Genomic DNA, 19,490 nt, shown 5'->3' with positions numbered 1-19,490 from the left:
TTTCTTTAGAAATAAAGGAAAACAAAGATTGTGTTTTCTCTTTTCACCATTCACCATCTGTGCTTCACACTGTTTGATTGGTTCATGCAATAAAAAACCCATATATTACTGTATGGATGTCTGCAATCAGTAAATAAGTTTTTCTTGGCATAACAATTACTGCCAAGGAAGTTAATGTGCATAAATCGTCATTTAGTTGTTTTATGAACTTTGTGGATATGCAGGCAATGCAAGAAGAGAACCTGAAAGCCACTTGCCTGATACATATTTCATATTGTAATGCAGTTGTGACATTTTCACTTTTAGCGTTTTTAAAGTTTTTTTTTCCTAGGCTTTCTCCATAGAAGGACATCTTGAAGAGACACGAACAAGCAGCAATTAACCTTTTCACTTACTTTACAAATAAGGTTTTCCTGTGCAGAAGCACTTACAAAATCAGCAGCAAACACGCTCCACGTAAGTCTTGCTTCTGTACACAGTTGTTAGCATTAAAGACCATGCCAGTATGCTGATGTCACAGGCTGCAGGCAGTTTTGTTAACTTATTTATGAACAGACTTCACTTTATTGGTGTATATTACCCAAGCAGTCTTTTCCTGAGACTTTTTTATAGGTTTGTTTTGACATTTCAGCTGCAGAAATAGAAGACTTGCTATTTCTTGAGTTTTCTCAAGCCTTAAAAAGTCATACTTTCCTAGCTTAACTACAGTCTGAATTTTAAGTTCTCCTACATCTCTGCATATGCAGTAAGAACCTTCAGCTTGATACAAAGATCATCTTAGTCTGGGCAACTTTTTACTTAATGGAATTACTTGTAATGTGTGTCACATTTGCAGCAACAAAATACAAATGTAATGTTGACCTGAGATTTAAACATGTTTTTAAAGACATTGACATTCCCTCATGAATTTTACTTCTGGAAAAAATCTCTACAAAGCCATGTTTTTTTTCTTTTTAACAAGATAGCTTTGTACCCAAAATAAATACTCCTTCTTTCATATTTTAAGGAAAATGCAGCCTTCCACAGGATTCCTACATTTCATCAAATCGCTGTTTAGAGGGTAGTTTGTGATCTAAATTCTAAACTGTTTAAATTTAGAAATCCTAAGGCTTATGAAGGAAATGCAGAATGATTTAATATTCCTGAGATATGATTTGGCCATTCTAGGAGATATTCTTTGAGCTAAGCTGGTCTTGTCTTTTCTTTCTGTCAAAGACAAGAAGGCACCTTTTCTGCAAAACCAGCATAGAAATGCCAACACTAAAAACTTCACTGGTTATGATAATTGAATAGAAGTCTTTAAACCAAATAACCTTAATTTGGTGCAACAGAAACAGTCCTCCCATGGCTCATTCTCCATCTCTTTGTCCTGTCTGAAGGAGATGGACTTGTGTGTATGAAATCTTGTCAACATAACAGAGTAGGCAGGTTGAGGTAGTGTCACAGCATATGTCAGAGTTGAGACAGCCACAACACACAGAATATCCCCATATAATTTTAGAAGGCTTTAAGCATTCACCCATACAGGATAACACCATGTCACTGCAGAAGGCTGCAAGCATCTGCCCCTCCTGTTCTCCAGCCCAACCTTTCATACCCCTCACGCTGATGCACTGCACCTGTGTGCCCTCTGTTCCCTTTGGTGGTTGCTCAGTGCCCCTGGGCACTCCATGGCTCATTGCTGTCAGTGCTGCTCACCTGCTTCTCACAGCTGTGCCCACTGGGGATGAGGCTGGGCTGCAGCCCCACTCCCAATCACCACAAACTGTGTGCCTATAAGGTAGCACTAGAGAACAGAGATTTTTAAGTAAACACTTGCTCCACCTGATGATTGTGCTCCCTATCTTAGGAGAAAGAGGCTTGCATTACTTTTTAGCTAGTAACCAGCAGTTTTCCTGACTGAGTGACATGGGGTTGCCCAGCTCTAAGTCAGCTGATGCATTTTGTTCCTTGTATCTAAGTCGTGCTCCTATCTCACAGTTCATACCTTTTTTCTGACTATTCCTAAGGCGGAAGTCAAGAAAACTCCAACACACACACACAGACCCCCAGCCCTGCAAAAGAGAGTTTAGGTCTGCAAATTAGTCAGTACACAAAACTAGATCATGTTCTCACAAGCTCTTAAAATTTGATGGGATCAGACCCCCTTACTTGTCTGGGTGCGTGCTACAGGACAGGAGAATTTCCCCTTCTGGAGCTGTAGACTTAGAGAATAGCCAAGGGAGCTACAGCTACATCTGATCTGAAGACAGCTACAACTGAGAGAGGTTTCCTGTTCATAAACTTAACTCCCTTAGACTTCAGTGGGAACAGAATCAGCCCCTATCAACTGTGTAGTCCTTCACCTTAAAGCAGGCAGCCTTCACAAGTTGTTGTTTTGACTTACCAAGGGGTTGGGACAGGGCTTACGTACATGGGCCTTACTCTTTGTCACTACCATGATTATAAGAGGGGAATAACACCTAGAAAAACAGTGGAAATTCAGGGATGGAAACTGGGGAACGAGAGAGCTGTGATTTGCTCCTTTCAGTGGAGGGACATTTAACAATACACCCCTGTAGCACCATTCTAAAACTTCTGGGAAGAACAGCAGTGATTCAAGTAACTGGAGCCTGATTGTCTTGGAAGGGAAATAGGCTTTGACAGTATTTCATCTTTTTTGGTTTTTGTCTGTTTGGTGGATTTTTTAAAACAGCAAAACCTTCTTCTCTGATAATGTCATGCTTCTCAGAAGATGGAGTGTTAGTATTTTGCCAGTAAATTTTCTCACACTTGTGCCATTTGTCAAGTGCAAGTTCCCTGTTCCAATCTCTCCATGTGCCTCCTTTCCCCTCTGAGCTGAAGCCTGTTCCCATTTTATGCTGCCTAAGGCAGACAAGACACATTTTTCTGGACTCCATCAACATTACTCAGGCAGCTAAACAGCTCATAATTAAATGATGCAAAGTATCTTCTTTTACTTCCTCTCTGCAATCCTCAAGTCACTCCTAGGTGGGAGGAGGTGAACAGGCTGCAGAATGAATCCCATTCCTTATGATGAGACAAACCTAGAAGCAAACTTCAAATGCTGAGAACTAACTGCATGCTTTCTAAAAGCCAACCTTACAGTTTTGCAATTCTGCAAAAACTCCGTTCCTGTCATGCTTATTCTGCAATTAATGCACCCGAATTTCACTCTGAATTCTGTTGCTTTCCTTATTACCATATCCAGCTGAAGTCTCATAGAAAGACCATGAATCATGGAGATGTTTACATTATCAGGTTGAGGTACTTCCAGTAGGAGTGTATGGACAGTGATATCCTTGACACTTCATTTAATTCTGTCCTTACAAGGAATTCTTCCTGTAGTGATGTGACATGGGTTTGTTGGACATAAGAACCCTTAACTAAGAGAAAAACTCAGAATTAATTGTTTCAATATCAGTTCTTTTACCAAAGCAGTTATCATGTTGGCCAAATTGAGGCTGTCAAACAGAATAAGTTCATCAAGTTCAACTAGTCAATTAATGTGAAAATGGGAACTAACAACAATGTATAAATTAATCAACCTAGGGCTGACATTTTGCAATGGAAGACCTCAAGCACTTAGGAATGCAAGATCTGTCACCTTTGACAAGCATTTTCAAAGCACTTTGAACAAATTATGAAATAAATATTTATCTTATTGTGAAGGAGGGATATTTATATCCTGTATAATCCTTAAATATCTATAATTATGTTAACTCTCCATTTTAATGTTCATTTGCACTGTCTGGTATAATGTCAAAAAGCATTGCTAACTGCAACGTTCATAGCATAGATTCACAAATGAGGAAGACTTCTCTGATACATTTTAAAGTAATGATACATTTTGAAGCATTTAATGGCTTTTATAGATCTAAAGTGGCCTTTCAACTCTTACTGCTAAAACAAAAATAGTAAATAGGTATTAAAATCTTCTATGAAGTAGATCTTTAATGAAAAACTTTACTTATTTTTAACATTGCATTTTTCTCAGTAATAAAGACAGGTTCAAAACATAATTTTAAGATCTGAAGTAATTTGCAACTGCAGGTACCCTGAAAGCATATGTGGTGATGCACAGTTTGCATTAAATAAGGGGAATATCCAACTCTGCACCCTTGGCTGGCGTTTATGGAAATGATTATTTCCAGAAATTGAAGAGTAAGAGAGTTATGTTCATGGACTGGTATCATGCACCGTATTTTTACCTTCCATTTTGGTACATAATTTTCTATAGTAACCATCTGTCTGAATCACTGTCTCCAAAATGTTGTGGAGGGAGAATGTTTGTTAGAAACTTAAATTTTAAAAAGTTAAAAAAATATATCCCACTCCCTTTGGGACCTCTGAAGTCTTTGAGAGGTCCGTTGTGGTACAATACTTGCAGCTGTAGTAACTTCATAAAGAAAACATCTGCCCTATTGGGCTGGAAATACTGGTTTTGGTATTTTGATAAAGTGAGACTTTATTATGTATATGAGGCTGTTTCATCAAGTCAACAATTTTGAGAATTAATAATTTGAATTAAAAGATCATTTGCCAAATGTTTAAACAACCTGTCTGCAGATTATATATGTAGATACACTGCAGTTCTTTGTAAAACATACATGCATTACAGTTTGGGTAATGTTTTGAGTTTTCAGTATCTTCAAAAGAAAACCAAAGTCTGTCCAGTAATTGGGATGTAGAAAGGGACAGATGGGAAAAGTCACCATAGAAAACCATGCCAGAAAATAGCCTCTTAGCAGCAAATGGAGAGTCTTAACAAAAATATTAACAACTAAACTAAAAACTAAAACCCCCCCCCACAAAAAGGTGTTTCCTTGAAGGACCTTTGCGTGTACATGGAATGTGCCTTGATGCTAACACCAGGGCAAAATGAACACACACCACACTGAGCACACAGCTATTACAGTAAACACTGATACCTAGCTGATTGCAGCGCAGTATCATTACATTAGGACAGCTTTTTACTTTTGCTATAGCGAGAAAGATTAGCTGCTATCTCAAATGTGCGTAATTATTGGCAAAGCCTGTCAGAATTGCTCTAAGATACGTGTTTCTTCATATACAAAATAGTCACTATCACCTAGCTGCCCTAAAAATATCTAGAGGTTTCTAATAAAAGGCCTGAGGAACCAACTGTGTTTATCATCTACCATAAGAAATGTTCTTGGAGAAACCCTCTTCAGTGAGCTTTTAAATAGTACACATTGAGTCCTACAGTATTAAACTTTAGGGGTGGATCTATGTATTATTTGCACAAGGCACAAAAATCATGATTTGTTCTCATAAATCTGGCCGTATGATGGAACGTGACTGAGTCCAGTGCTGTCCCTTGCTGTAATGTTCAGACTTTTGGTGTTTGGGGTTTTGTTGCACTGGAGCACCTCGAGCAACAGGGAAAGGTGAGGTGATCACCTAGCAGGATGACATGGCATTCAGGAATGTAATTCCGGAGAGATGCTGTGGAGACTCCCAGAAAACACCCTCAGCTCCAGCCCAGCGCCAAACCAGGTCCCTGGGGATACAGTGGTCTCGCCGAGCGCCACAGTGGGATGCGGGCGTCCCGCGAGCATCGCTGTGGCAGCTGCTGCTCCAGGGGCTCGGGACGGGAGCTGGGCCGGGGCCGCGGCCTGCGCTCCTCAGTGCCCGCGTGTGGACACAAGCACTGAGTCACAGGACTGTCCGCGCTGCGAGGCACGGTCACCTGGAGCCGGTGACACGGGAACGCGTCCAGGTGGCTTCGCAGTGTCTTCAGCGAGGGAGACGCCACACCCTCCCCGGGCAGCTCTTCAGTACCGTGCCACCCTCGGTGTGAAGAAGTTCTCCCTCGGGCTGAGGTGAAACTTGTGCTTCAGTTTATGGCCATTGCTCCTCGTCCTGTCGCCGGACACCGCTGAGGAGCGCGGCGCAGGCGGAGCTGGCACAGTGCCCGGCCGCCGGTCTGGGGGTGGATGGCGGACAGGTCAGTGCGTCCCGCCGAGCCCCCGGGGCTGCGCGGGGCCGGGGCCGCCCCCCGCTCCCGCCGGGGCCGTGAGGCGGCGCGGGCGCTATGCGCCATGCAGGTTCCCGGGCGCTGGCGCAGGCAGGTTCCCGGGCGGGCCCGCCGCGGTGTGCGGCGCTCGGCAGCCACACAAAAGAGCGGCTGCGGCTGCGGCTGCCCCGCTGCTCGGGACCGGCCCCGCCGCTGCACCGCGGTAAGGACCGGGGACGCAGGGCGGGGGGCTGACCGACCGACCGACCTACCGACCGCCGGCCGGGGTCGTCGCGGGCACCGGCGGCTCCGTCGGGGGTGGGGCGGCAGCATCCCGCGGGTCCCCTCAGCGGAGCGGGGAGCCCCCGGGCACGCCCCCGCCCCGCGCCAGCACGGCCGGGGCTCCCCTCGAATCGGGGCTGGGGGCTGCTCTCCCCGCCAGCGGCTACTCCCGTCCCATCCCATCCTCATCTTCATCCCCGTCCCCTGGCAACCGAGCTGCCCGCAAGCGGACGGGAAGCCGGGGAGAAGGGGAGCCCCTGCGGCATGGCGGAGCGGCCGGCGCTGTCGCGATCGGCGGCGCGGGGCTCCGGCACAGGGGGCTGCCGCACTCCCGCTTGTCCCCGCTGAGCCCGGGGAGGCGCCGCCACCGCCCCCCGCCAGGCGAGGGAGAACCGGCGGCGATCCCCCGGGCCGGGCTGCGGCTCCGCTCGGCTCCCCCGGGGCTGGGCTGCGGCTCCGCTCGGCTCCCCCGGGACGGTGCGAGCTCCGAGCCCGGCCCGGCCGCCTCAGCCCCGCCGTGCCGGGACGGCGGCTCCGGGTAACGCGGGGACCGGCCGTGCAGCATCCGCATCGTGTCAGCGTTTTGTGGGAGGGCGGGAGGCTTAAGTCCGTTTGTCTTAATAAGAGTGAAAAGAAAAGCGAGAGGAGCCCTCCTGTAATGCAGCACCGCTCGGAGTTTGTATTTGGTTCTGATTTCATGTCTCCACCGTAGCAAAGGGATCAGAGCCTTTGATCTGCTCTTTCCCCGTTCCCTTCATCATGAGATCTGGAGGGAAAAGGGTGCTTAATTAAGAATACCAGATTTTTGATGGGATAAACAGCATGAGATAGTATAGCATGGTCCGTTTGCCTCTTATTGAACAGTTTTTTTGAATATGTGTGTGAGGTGCCTTGTATTGCCATTACAAAAGGGATGGGGGTGGGGGAAAGGAAGGGAATACTGCATTTAGAGCTGCATCTTGGAAAGTCAAAGACTGCCTTATTTTGCCTTAACTGGGAATCTGTGCTTTCAGATTTACATACTTTGCATCCTCAGTGTTGTTTTGGTGGTTGTTGCATGCTAGTGAGAACATACAAGAAAATAAATTTAAATAGATAAGAGATCATACATCATGTATAGTAGAGAGATAATGTGCATTGCAGTGATGTTTAAGAAAAGTCTGAAATTACTGTGACCAGTTGGAAAAATGCAAGTAGTGTTTTCAGTTGCATTACTTGGCCCTATAATCTCCCAGGAGGGGCTGGGAAATCTGTTTGCAGAAAAGGTATTTATCTATTATGCCTGCTACCCAAGAATCCCTGGTTAATTAATAAGTAGAACTGAAGAAAAGAAACAATTACTGTCATAGTTTTTTGTGGTTCTGTGTAAGCCACAGTTTTTCAAATATAACGTAGTTTTAAAGGAGAGGAATTCTAGTTTAAGTCCTTATTGCCACTTAAGATAAAATACAGTATGTGCAGGTTATGTATTTGAGAAGCAAAAGATTGACATTTATGCCAAGCATAAGATGACATTTTATCATCCTGGTTCTTCTCCATATGGGACAGACAAGAGGAAAGAGCTTTTCTTTCATAAGAGCTTTTCTTTCATATGTTGTTCTGCGAGAGCTAAACTGCTGAAGTTGAAGCCACTGTCCTTAGTCCATTTGGGGCTCATAGGATTTCATGCTGCAGAACTGTCCTTGTAAACCCTGGCTGTCAGAGTTTCTAAATTCTCTGACAGTTTAGCCCGTATCTGCACTTGGAAATATCTGAAGCTATTTTTAAAAATGCATCAGCAGCTACGTTATTGCTCCCTCTTGATCCTCTGATAGTAAAGGAAAAGTGCTCTTGCAAAAGCCATAGATGCTTAGCTCTTTTGGTCAAAGTATTACAGTTCTAAGGAGGAATCTCAAAAAGCATGTTTTGTGTAGTTACTTGATTAGTGCTGGTTCAGGCTGAGGACTGGACATGAATTTAAACAAGCTAGGTCTTTAAAAAGTGACCTTTGCTTAAGGCTGTGAACATGAGAAACCACTTCAAGAAGCATAATTTTACCATCTCTCAAGCCATTCTGATAAGAATATTTGCTAAGAAGTAATTTGTGAAAATACCATGGTTTAACCATCTTTCAGTTAATATTCCTGTGCTGAGGGATGAGAAATTAGAGAAAGTGACCTGTTCCAAGCTACCAGCTGACAGAGAGACATATGGAGGATTCTGGTTTTGTTCAGAACAAATCTTGGTTGTAGCCTTTGAACACATCAGGGTTCAGGTGCTTCTGCAGACTTTTAAAATCCATTTCCCTTGTAAGCTGTGTTTAAATAAACAAGGCAATTTTTTCATGCTTTAAGCACTGCAGTGGTAGAGGCCAAGGAGCAGCCCTGTCAAAAAGACCCAGAGGTCCTGGTGGACAGAAAACTGGACATGAACCAGCCACAACCCCTGACAATAAAGATAGCCAGGAGCATCCTGGTCTGTATGAACAATAGTGCAGCCAGGACATCGAGGGAAGTGATTATTCCCTTCTGCTCAGCACCCAGTAGGTGACATTTATAACCCTGGGTCTAGTTTTGGTCCTTCCAGTACAAGGAAGTTATTGAAGACCTGGGGTTCTGCAGAGGCCACTGAAGTGGCTGGGGCTGGAGGCCGAGCTCTGAGCAGAGGGTGAGGGAGTGGGGCCTGATCAGCCTGCAGAAAGGGAGGCTATGGGGTCACCTAACAGCAACCTTCCAGTCCTTGAAGAGTTCCTCAGGGAACTGGAGCCAGACTACACAGTGGCATGTGCCAAAGAATGAGAGACAAAAGGCATATGTTGAAATAAAGGTTCAGACTGGATACAAGCAGAATACTTTGCCCCACAAGGACAATCATACATGGAGACAGGTAGCCCAGAGAGGTTGTATGGTCTCTGCAAAGACCAGACTGGATAATTCCCTCAGCAAACTGATCAGGGCTCACTGATGACCCTGGTTTGAGCAGAATGTTGGACTAGAGATCTCTGACATTCTTAACAACCTGAAGTGTTATGATCCTGTTTGTGCCTATCTGTATGTGATACAAGAAGCAGATGTGTTTCCAGAAGTCAGATTTTTAAAGAAGGTTTAGAATTTCAATACTAGGACTAATCTGGGCATCTCAGCAAAGATGGAATACATTATCAGTATGATATATTAACTTCTATTATGTGTGAAACAGTACATTACATTAATACAAACTAATACCTTACTATAAGCCTCCCAAGAAAGAGATATTTGCTTGAAATAAACAGAAAGAAGGGCATACTACTTGCAAGCAATAGCTTTTACTAGGAGGTATCTTTTGACAGTACTATGAGGCAATTAAAGCCTTGCAACATTTGTGCAAGAGATGTAATGGCAGTTGTTACATCTAGAGAAAATAAAGCACTGATGCCGTCACATGAGCTTCACAAGTTAAGAGGAAGAACTGAAAGCAGAATCAGAATTCGCTGGTTTTTAGACTTCAAAAAACTTGCTGTCGCTGAGTCAAATGCTCTTTATAAGTACTTGCAAATGCTTTCAGTCTACTGGGAAGAGTATTACATGTATGATTTATTTTTTCCTGAGGACCCATGAGAGCTGCATGAAAAGCAGCTCAAGACAGCACCACATGATTGGTGAAGTGTGTAGCGCTTTAGGCTTCTGCTGTCTGCAGAAGCTAAACATGCAACACAAGCTTTGTCATGGCATCCATGAGAAAAGAACTTCCATTTGAATTCTCAGTTTTGTCTGAACTTAGGTCTTCTCATGGCTAACAATAGTGTTTTTTTGGAAGGAAAGCCTTGCACAGCTGGTAAATAACGTAGGGATTGAACAGTTTGTTTCTGACGTTTGTAGGTAAATGCAGTGTCACTTGAGTACATGACATTCCTTTCCTTTTTTGTTGCAGTACTTACTGTCTTCATTCACATGCTGCAGCAGAGGAAGGTGATTTGCCCTTCAAGAGGAGTAAGTTAGAGCTGAGCAAAGACTGGTATGGAAAACTCTGGGATTAATAGGTGCTTCCACCTAAGCTAAAGAGGAAGAACTAGAAGCCCTGTAGGTAGGGATGACAGGGAAAAATTGTCATTGTTCTCAGATAATGTGAAATACTGCTGGAGATGCATACTCTGAAGTATACTCATGCATGAAGAGATCATTTTCTTTTGAAACAGAAGGAAATGAAGAGGAAAGTTGGCAAAAAGGTATACAAAATATGTCAGTTATAACCAGTGTGAGGTTTGCAGTCTAGATCAGGATTTTCAAATAGTAATACTTCTGCAATGCAGACATCTACTGATACCAACCCAGGCTTCCAGTGGGAGCTGCATGAGGAGTGTCTTGGAGTAGTTGTCTTTGAATTGGTTGGTTTAAATTAGTAAGATGGAGTTTCCTTCAGGAAATAGCCCTCCTAATAATGAAGATTCAGCCACACAGAAATTGATACTGCTTTATTACTTAAAAGGCTGATTGAATATTTCCATTTTATTAATTGGAGTTTTTGAATTTTGTTTTGTGCATTGATATTAGGAATATTTGTGAGCATATCACCAATTTGCATTATTTCCAGATTGCTTTTGTTCCCTTTACTGAGGTATTCTCTTCAGAGATGCACTTCTCAGCTACAACCTTTGCGTAAGTTCCTCTTCCCAAGTCAATTGTACAGTAACCCTGATAACTTTTGAGGAGTGAAATCCTTTTTATTTCTGAAATATTCTCCAAGAGAGACCTGATCTTGCAAGTTTTTCTTGTGTATGTATTTTGCCTTTGTGTTAAGGGTTCACAGGGATCTGAACCTTGAAGATTTAGTGCAAGATTTATTTTATTTATTAATTTAATGAAGATTAAGTGTAAGACAGAAAGATTTAGAAGTCTTTCACCTGAGTACAGAGGTTAGATTTAGCTATGAATTCATAATGTGGTCATAGCAGGCACATTTACTTCTATCTATCTTAAATATACAAAACCAGCAACAAGCAGCTCACGACCCAAATAACAGTTCTGTAACACTGACCATGAGTGAGGGTGTAGGCCTGGATTTGACCACTGGAGTCCAAAATGCCAAGGGATGTTATATAACATGGGAATGTGTGGTGAGAAGTTCCATAGGGACAGCACTGATCTAAGCAGTGTTGTAAAAACCTCCCAGAAGGAGTAGCTGTGTTTGGCATCCGCTGTTCAGGTTCAGTGAAGTACCTGATCTGGATGTGAAGAATAATAAAGAAAAAAATATTCCCACAATGCCATCCACATCTTTACTGCCTTTGTCCACTACCCAGAAACAAAGGTGCTTGGGTGAACTCTTGGTCACCCAGTGTGCCCTTCAAGAACTGAAGATCAGAAGTGTTAGTTAACTTTGCCTTTTCCTGCTCCAGCAACATGGTAAAATATGCCTGAGGTACTGGATTAACTGAAGAGGATGAGGGTGGCACAGACCACATTCTGTTCTAGAATAACACAGGATTTTACTTTTTTTTCCCAATCGCCAAGAGTGAAATGGTACCAATAATTTGATGTTACTCTCAAGAATCACTGATACGAGCTACCACAAAAATTATTTCAGTGCAAGGGTAAGTGCACCTTTTTTGTTTAGTCAAATTTTAAAATAGGTCTCAAAACTCATACTCTGAAGGCTGAGAGATGCCTTTTCAACACACCTGGGGGAGTTTATATGGGGATGGCATTGCCTGTTTCTCGTGCAGAAGCAAGACTGCTTCAGAGCTGCTATGCTCCTCAAATCCACACCAAACTGGTCTCCTGGGAATGAAATCTTGTATTAAACACTGTTACTAAACATATCCTTTTAAATTTTTTTTTGTTCTTCTTCTAATCTGCAGCTTTTGTGTCTGTTAAGGATAGCCATTCTGCATTCTGACTGGTATCAGGTTTCACAGGGTTGCTATGCTGTCTTGAGTTTTGAAGACCACTACAGCTACTAATAGATAAATAATCATCAAGGCAGTTACAAAGAACATAAATTTATTTCTGCTCTTATAAAATGATCCAGTATGGGAAAGAAGCAGGCTTGCATGGTTCCAAATTCTTACTATGCAGCATAGCACATTGTTGCCATGCTACCAGATTGCTTGCCTTGATATTTAAATTTGCCCTTAGATTTGTATTTGAAAAGAATGAACTGTTAACAGTACATTAAAATATAAAATAACCTGACAAGACATAAGCCTCATCACCAATTTGTTCATGTTTTTTTGGCCTCTACAGATTTTAATTTTCTTTTCTGAAATAAACCACACCATCACAACAAATCTAAGATATGCACAAAGCAATGAAATATGGAAAGATTCTCTTTGGGAGTGCAATAAAGGTTTTTATCAAAGGAGGAATATTGATTATAGTTTCCATACTTAAAAAAATAAGCATTTTGCCTGCCTTACTAAGTGCCTCTTGCCATATTTTGTCCAATTTAACACGACAAAGGGAAATCAGAGTATGATGATATATTCTTGTTATTGATGTATTCTGGAGGAGAAAGGAACATTATTTCTATATATGCGTGTGTGTAGATATATATAAAATGTCCTTTAGGCACAAAATCTGGTGTTACTAGAAGACAACTCTTGATTACAGATAAGGCAGCTTTAAAAAGAAATTTATCCCAGTGATATTCTTAGCCAGTCAATCAGTATGGCTTTAATTATGTAGAAGTATTTGACATGTTATGGCCCAGGAGATAAGAGCTGTTGCATACTGGATGAATGAAAGGGAAGGAATTCTGTTGGTGACTAGAAATTCCGTGCTCAGTGCTGCATTAGAGACATAAAATGAGCCCTGCAAGGGAACGCTTCCTAGTAAATTGTGATTTGCATTGTATTGCTGATTCCAGCATTATGAAGGTTGTTGGTGGCAGAATTCTTCATTTCTGGTTAATGATTGCTGGCTTTATTGATGGAAGAGTTCCATGAAAATACCTGTGTAGTACCAGGAATATACCTTTAAGTCAGTTGTATTGGTAGGAATTTCTTAGTTTGCTTGCTTTTTGGTTTAGTTGATTTGGCATTTGTGTGGTGTTTTTTTTTTTTTTTTAATAATTAAAGGGTTTTCATTATATTTTCAGTGGTAGGTGGAAGTTTCAGTTTTCACCAAGTAAAAGGTATCTGTTATGATACTGGTTGTTTTCAATACCTGGAAAGAGACCACCTTAAGGTTTTTCTACATCTATTCCACACCTACCTGCAGTGATAATAAATCATCTGTACAGCATGTGTTTAATTAGGTATTTGTCCTCCATTTATTATTCAATTGCATGCATTATAACTGACCCACCAACTAACAGATCATGATTTGGAGGAAAAATAGGGGAGAATTATATATTACAGCACTACTATACCTTTGCAACACTATTATTTTCCTTCCTGTGCATATATCTATATTTGTTTTTAAAGTTTTTTGTCACAATTCAGTAAAATACCTGTCTTATTGTTGAGCCAACATTGATTTAACTTAGATCTGTTGACATTTTTTAGTGTTGGGACTCTTACAATATTTCATGGTTTAGTTTAGGCTCCAGCTTCTGGTGTGTGAGAATCACAGCTTTGATCTTAGACAGGCTCCAGGAATGAAGAAACTATGAGTTTGTATTTTAAACGTTTGTGGACAATATGATACCTTTAATTCTGAAGTTCTCGTGATTTGCAGTGCTACAGCACTTGTAGTAGAAATAAGTTCCTTAATATTAACCAGCATCTGTTTGAATGTACTAAGCTCGAATTATCAGTTTTCTTTCTGATGGTACTTAACATTGTTATAACCATTCCTGATAAATATAAACAAGCCAAATGTCATCCAGAGTCTCTGAACCAGCTGTATTATCAGTGAACAGCCCATGGTGTTACACACTTTCCTCTATTCAATGATATTCCTATTTAAAGTAGTAATTAAGTAATGTAGTAACCTGCTACAGTATTGGTAAATCCCACTGGAAGGTTAGGAAACAAAAGCTGTTTATTACTGCTCTAAGTTTCCCACTCTCCCAGTGCCTTGGCACAATGAGTCTTCATTCTTGACAGGATGAAATCCATATTGTCTTAAAGATATTATCTCTGTCCTCATCAGATAAGCTTGTGACTAACTGTGGCTGCCAGCTGAGGCTGGCCCTCACTGACTAGTTGACAGCTTGCACATGTTGGTCACACTGACACATGGGCTGGGGCTCCTCGGGCTGACCCTGTGGCAGTCCTGGCCCCTCCTCCCTCCAGCCTCGGAGGCTCCGCAGGGTGGATCCTGTGCCCGAGCTGCATGCCAGGCTCCTTGTCACAGGATCATCCAATTGGGGGAAATTCAAACACAAATTCCTAAATAGTAAAGTCTGAAGTTTACCGTACATGGGGGACTTAACTAAACACCATATTAGCATCCTGAGTGAAATGGAGGTGATTGGAAAAAGAAGAGAGATTTACATACTATCTGTGCAGTGGAGCCTATGAGCCAACCAAATGTCTTGGACCCCTTGGTGGAAGGCATTTAGAAGGCAGCAGTAGACTGTCTTTGCTCAAAAGACTGACCTGTCTAAATAGACTTCGCAGTTTGGTATCTTCTGTTTAAATTAATCTGACAGAGGAAACGAATAGTGTAAAAGAGTGGTACCAGGCCAATATAACCTCGTATTATGGTAGCAAAAGATTGTGAAACACTGGATTTAATCAGTAACACACAGACCAAACCTTTACTAAAACCTGAATTATAGATATGTCTGTAGTTATCGGAGAATAGAACTTAAGTGTACCTAACTAGAAAATCTTAATTTGGTTCTCCTATTTAGTTGCATTTTGCTGTTAACCTTCTTGCTGGGCTAAACTACAAGATAAAAATAATTACCTTTGTAGATTAACATATTAAATATTTTACCTATGTAAATATGAATAGCATGTAAGTAAAAAGTTCTCTGCTTTGGAGACTATAAAAGGATGACTTTGCAGTTATTACAGGATTTTTATTGTTGTTTTCTTTACTAGTACTGTGTCACTGAGGTGGGAGTGAGGGTGTGTTTAATTTTTAAGCAAACTCCCCAAAGTCTGCTTTATTCATTTTTCAGCTGTAGACTTATAGATTTTTCAGCTCTTTGTGGCAGGAATGTCTGCAGAATACTTAACCTGATGAAATCTTGGTTAATGGATTTTTCCACAACACACATAATTTAGGATTTATTTGCCCCCAGCTGAAAGTTGTTACCACAGCAAATACAAGATGAAGAATTAAATGGAAAGGGATATATAATGTGGCTGTTCAGGGTTTGCATCTGGTAAAGGGGCTGATATTAGGAGGCACAGAAGTTGATTAAACCCTTGCAATGCTAGGCCACATAGGATGGTACAAAGTTGGATCCTGCAGGGAAGCCTTCTAGGAGCTTGTCAATCCATTGGGAGAGCCCAGGAGAGGTGCACACAGTGTTAGGTAGTTGTTACTTTACAGCATGGACAATTTCTATTATTAAGGGACTGTGATCTATCTTTCAGTGGCTGGAAGATTTGAACTGGGTGCAGCTCAAGCATCTTTGAAGACTTCAGTTTTGCTATGAGCTGCAGCTTTCCCTGCAGTGCTCCTGCCCCCGGGAATGTCCCACAGCCCCAGCAGGACTATGGCTGCCTGCTGCTGCAACACAGGAACTTCTGGTTACCACCAGGAGACTGCCATGGGCTAGTTGTTCAGTTAATTCAGTTGTTGTTGATAATGGTTAAGCTTAGAAAGGTGGAACAGAGTTGAACTAGTGATAGAAAAATAGAAATTGTTCATCTTTTTAGAGGAATTAGTCTATGTTTGACTTTTCCAATGAGCACAACAGTTATATAATTAGTAGTCTCTAAGGATCATATTCTGCCAGCCATAATACTTTGTGTCATATATCCATATATTTATGCAACTGTAGACATTACTTACTTTAAATCAGATATCAAAATTTATATACCTATTGTCTTGAGCATCAGTTGAAGACAAACCAGTCTATTTATGAACAAATAATGAAATTACTGAATAAATCAGCTAGACTCATACTGCCATTTACATTCGTGCCTCAGTAACTACTTATGGCATGTTTAGTGATGAGAGATGCAGAGTTATGATTTGGAAAATTTATAGATAACTATAAAAGAAATTGACCCATAATGTACCAATGTGATGCTTCAGTGATTTTTCAACTATTTCATCTTTAAAGGAAAAATGCTAATTCTTGAAAGTGTTAGCCAAGTGCGTAGGTACATTTACTGAGAGCCTAGGAAATGCATGCTTATTTTAATACATTTTGTAAAACTTTATCTTACAACAAATGAAATAAAATGCTGGGGAATTCTTGTTTTCACACTAGCTTTTTTATGTATCTATTTCTAAAGATGTTAGAATATTAGAGAATGTTATTGCATTAATGTTCCCCTTGTTCTTTGCTAGTCAATTGAATGTTATTTCATTAATATTCTCCTAGTCCTTTGCTAGTCAATGAGGCTTCTTGTGTGTAGGTGTCTTCCATACTGCTGCCCAGCTATAACCTTGGGGTACAGCAACCTTGCACTGCAGGATTAGTGCCTTTTCTCCAACAGATCTGCTCCATAGAGTTGTTTTTTTGGTTTTTTTTTTCTGTGCAATGCCAATATTTTACATGCTGCAGTTAAGCCAGCTGCAGTCAAAACCTAATCTCTTGTTTAGGCCAACTGTAAATCTAATTAACCCTGCTGACCCTGCATCTTATTCAATCACAGATTACACTTCCTCCAAGAGAATGGCTGAAGCTGCATTAATACTTTTTAGAATATTGTCTAGCAGTGAGTTTTCAGTGTTCTTCCTGTTCTGTGCTGCACTGTTGCCTGCTTAGCCTGTCTGTTACTGATAGGGAAAGTCTATGTACCTCTGTGTGAAGAAAAGGAAAAAAACATCAGCTCCAAATGCAGCCTAAACTCTCCACATAGTTAGGATTTTGACAGATCTCTAGAACTCTCAATGTTGCCATCTCTGGCAGAGCACAGGATGGCAGAGAAGACAAAGAAGAGATAGCCAGCTATCATCTCCTGTGCTCATGAAGCTAATGAGCATGGAGGAGTGACATGCACAGAGTCCAAGATTATTCAAGAGACTAAAAAATACAAATAGCATAGTATGAGCTGCCAAAGGCTCATGCCAATCTGTCCTACCATTTCTGCTGGAATATTTCTGTTTACTGTTATTTTCATAATGACAATATTTCAGCTTTATCAGACACCTGTAGAGAGTAGGATCTACAGTCTCATTTAGAACAGTTGCTCTACCCTGTAATAACTTGGCAAAAATGAGCTGAACATTTAGTTATCATCATGAAGGTCCAAAGGAAAATGGATGCTTCCTAAAACTTTCAGTAGGCTGATGTGTAAGGGGAACTATGCTCACAAGTGATTAATTTATGGGATATCATCTCACAGCATCAGGCTTGAGAATCCTACAGATTTTGTTGTGTTGTTACAGAAATCACCTAAAATCAAGATGCTTTTTTCCAAAGATGGTCAGAAACTTTAAGAAATGTTCAGTCCCTTGACTTTCTTACCAGAGCCACTCAAGACAGGGAATAAACTTCAGGGGTAAACAAAGGGATTGTTCCCCTGCTTTGTCAATTCTTCACTTTTCAACAACTTCTCCAACTAGACAAGATCCACATGCCTCTTTTCTCCTTTAAAAGCCATTAGAATCTTATCCCAAAAGCCACTGGGATAAGAGTTGTGCATCATAGCCTAGACAGCTAATGATGCCTCACTTCCTAGCTGTAAAAGGAACAATTTAAACAACATAGTTAATACCTACAGTTCCAGCACAGAAAAGGCTGTTAAATCAAGAATTTCACTTGAACTTTGCCTGAAGATTTCTTGAAAAGGGTTTTTCCACCTTTTCTGAAAAACTTTTTCAAATTAGAGAGTAGACAGTTGAGATAGCCAAAGCCAAATCCTTTCTTAAAGAATCCTTTAACTGTGAGCTAATTGCATATTTTATTTCATCCACAATGAATGTTATTTGTACTTTATGTAACATCAAAAAAGAAATGAAACTTTGAAATCTTCTGCTTAGGCAATGAAGATATTGAGGGGAAAAAGAAGGGAAAAAATCAGCTCAGTTCTCCAAAATAAAAGAACCCTGTCTTTGGTATTGCAATTTCACAGATAGAAATCTGCATAGACTAGTCTGTTTATCTCCTCAAAGCTCTTTACATAACTGGCACTTTGTCATCTTCTGTCTATAAATTATAGGCAGTCATTGCTGGAGTGTCTGAGTAACCAAGCATAGGGTGTGCTGCTTTGCATATAAATGGAGCTACAGTCCTGGATCTATGTGAACAGAAATATGGACATGAAGGCATTCTTGCTCTTCAACTCGATACCAGAAAACCCCTACCCTTAATGCCATACATTTGTGGATGCTGGTATAAATATGAAGCAGATAACCTCTTTGGTTCCTTTAAAATGGAATTATGGAAATTGATTTGGAAGAAAGATGTGAGTGCATAAATCACATCAAACCAAACACAGGTTGTTACATGAAATAGGCAAATTAGGTAACAAATTTTATGTCAAGTGTTTCTCCCTGACTTGGTGAAGAGAAGGCTTTCTTCAGATGTTACTCTTTGCATTGATAATACAATAGTAGAGACAGTTTACATCTCAGTCAGAGAAAACTCAGTCTGGAACAACCTAATTTACATCTTTCCTAGTGTGACACTACAGTAACATCAGGAAATAGATCCTTAAATAGAACAGGAAATAGGCTTTATCTAAATATTCACCTTATTATTAACTCTTCCTGATAGAGTAATAAGATCCTAGTCTTTCAGTATACACAGCATGTTACAGCTGGCAGATTTAAACATCTGTGTAAGTGCTTGGTACTTTTTTTTTGGAAATCAAAAGGTCTGTCTATACAACCAAAAACCAAGCTGCAGAGACCCAGACTTCAAAGGAGCTACAACATCCTCAGTGTAAAACTCCACCTACCCCAAATGAGGATAAACGATGATATCATTACTTAAATTATACTGGTTACTATGGATGATCCATCCATAGCTTATTGCTTCTTTTTAATGGCATTAAATAATGTGCTGAAATTTGCATTGCAAATTGTAGGATGGTAGGCTTTTTTTTTCAACCAAATCAGGTCAATTCCACCTAGGTCCTCTATATCCAACAATCCAATAGTGAAGAGCATTTTGGCTACCCTATTTTTCATCTTTTGTTTGCTTAAATTATTTTCTGTTGACCATAAAGGACAGATATTTTTTTAAGTTCACT

General features: G+C 40.9%; 2 protein-coding genes across 4 annotated transcripts in view; both read left to right on the top strand.

The window, feature by feature from the left end:
- MCEE (methylmalonyl-CoA epimerase) overlaps nt 1-4,121 on the top strand; it is a 10,176-nt gene extending 6,055 nt beyond the window's left edge. Inside the window, exon 3 of the mRNA XM_068204156.1 lies at nt 1-4,121. This exon is cut by the window's left edge and continues 554 nt beyond it. The gene's annotated coding sequence lies outside the window, so the exon portion shown is untranslated.
- A 1,923-nt stretch (nt 4,122-6,044) lies between these two features.
- APBA2 (amyloid beta precursor protein binding family A member 2) overlaps nt 6,045-19,490 on the top strand; it is an 87,854-nt gene continuing 74,408 nt past the window's right edge. For all 3 annotated transcript variants that reach the window (XR_011003838.1, XM_068204146.1, XM_068204145.1), the window contains exon 1: nt 6,045-6,203. The gene's annotated coding sequence lies outside the window, so the exon portion shown is untranslated. The remainder of the gene's footprint in view (nt 6,204-19,490) is intronic.

This window comes from Anomalospiza imberbis, chromosome 13 (genome assembly GCF_031753505.1).
Source record: "Anomalospiza imberbis isolate Cuckoo-Finch-1a 21T00152 chromosome 13, ASM3175350v1, whole genome shotgun sequence".
Classification (NCBI taxonomy): Eukaryota; Metazoa; Chordata; class Aves; order Passeriformes; family Viduidae; genus Anomalospiza; species Anomalospiza imberbis.
Note: the sequence above shows the minus strand (reverse complement) of the source record. Positions and strands in the feature narration are given on the sequence as shown.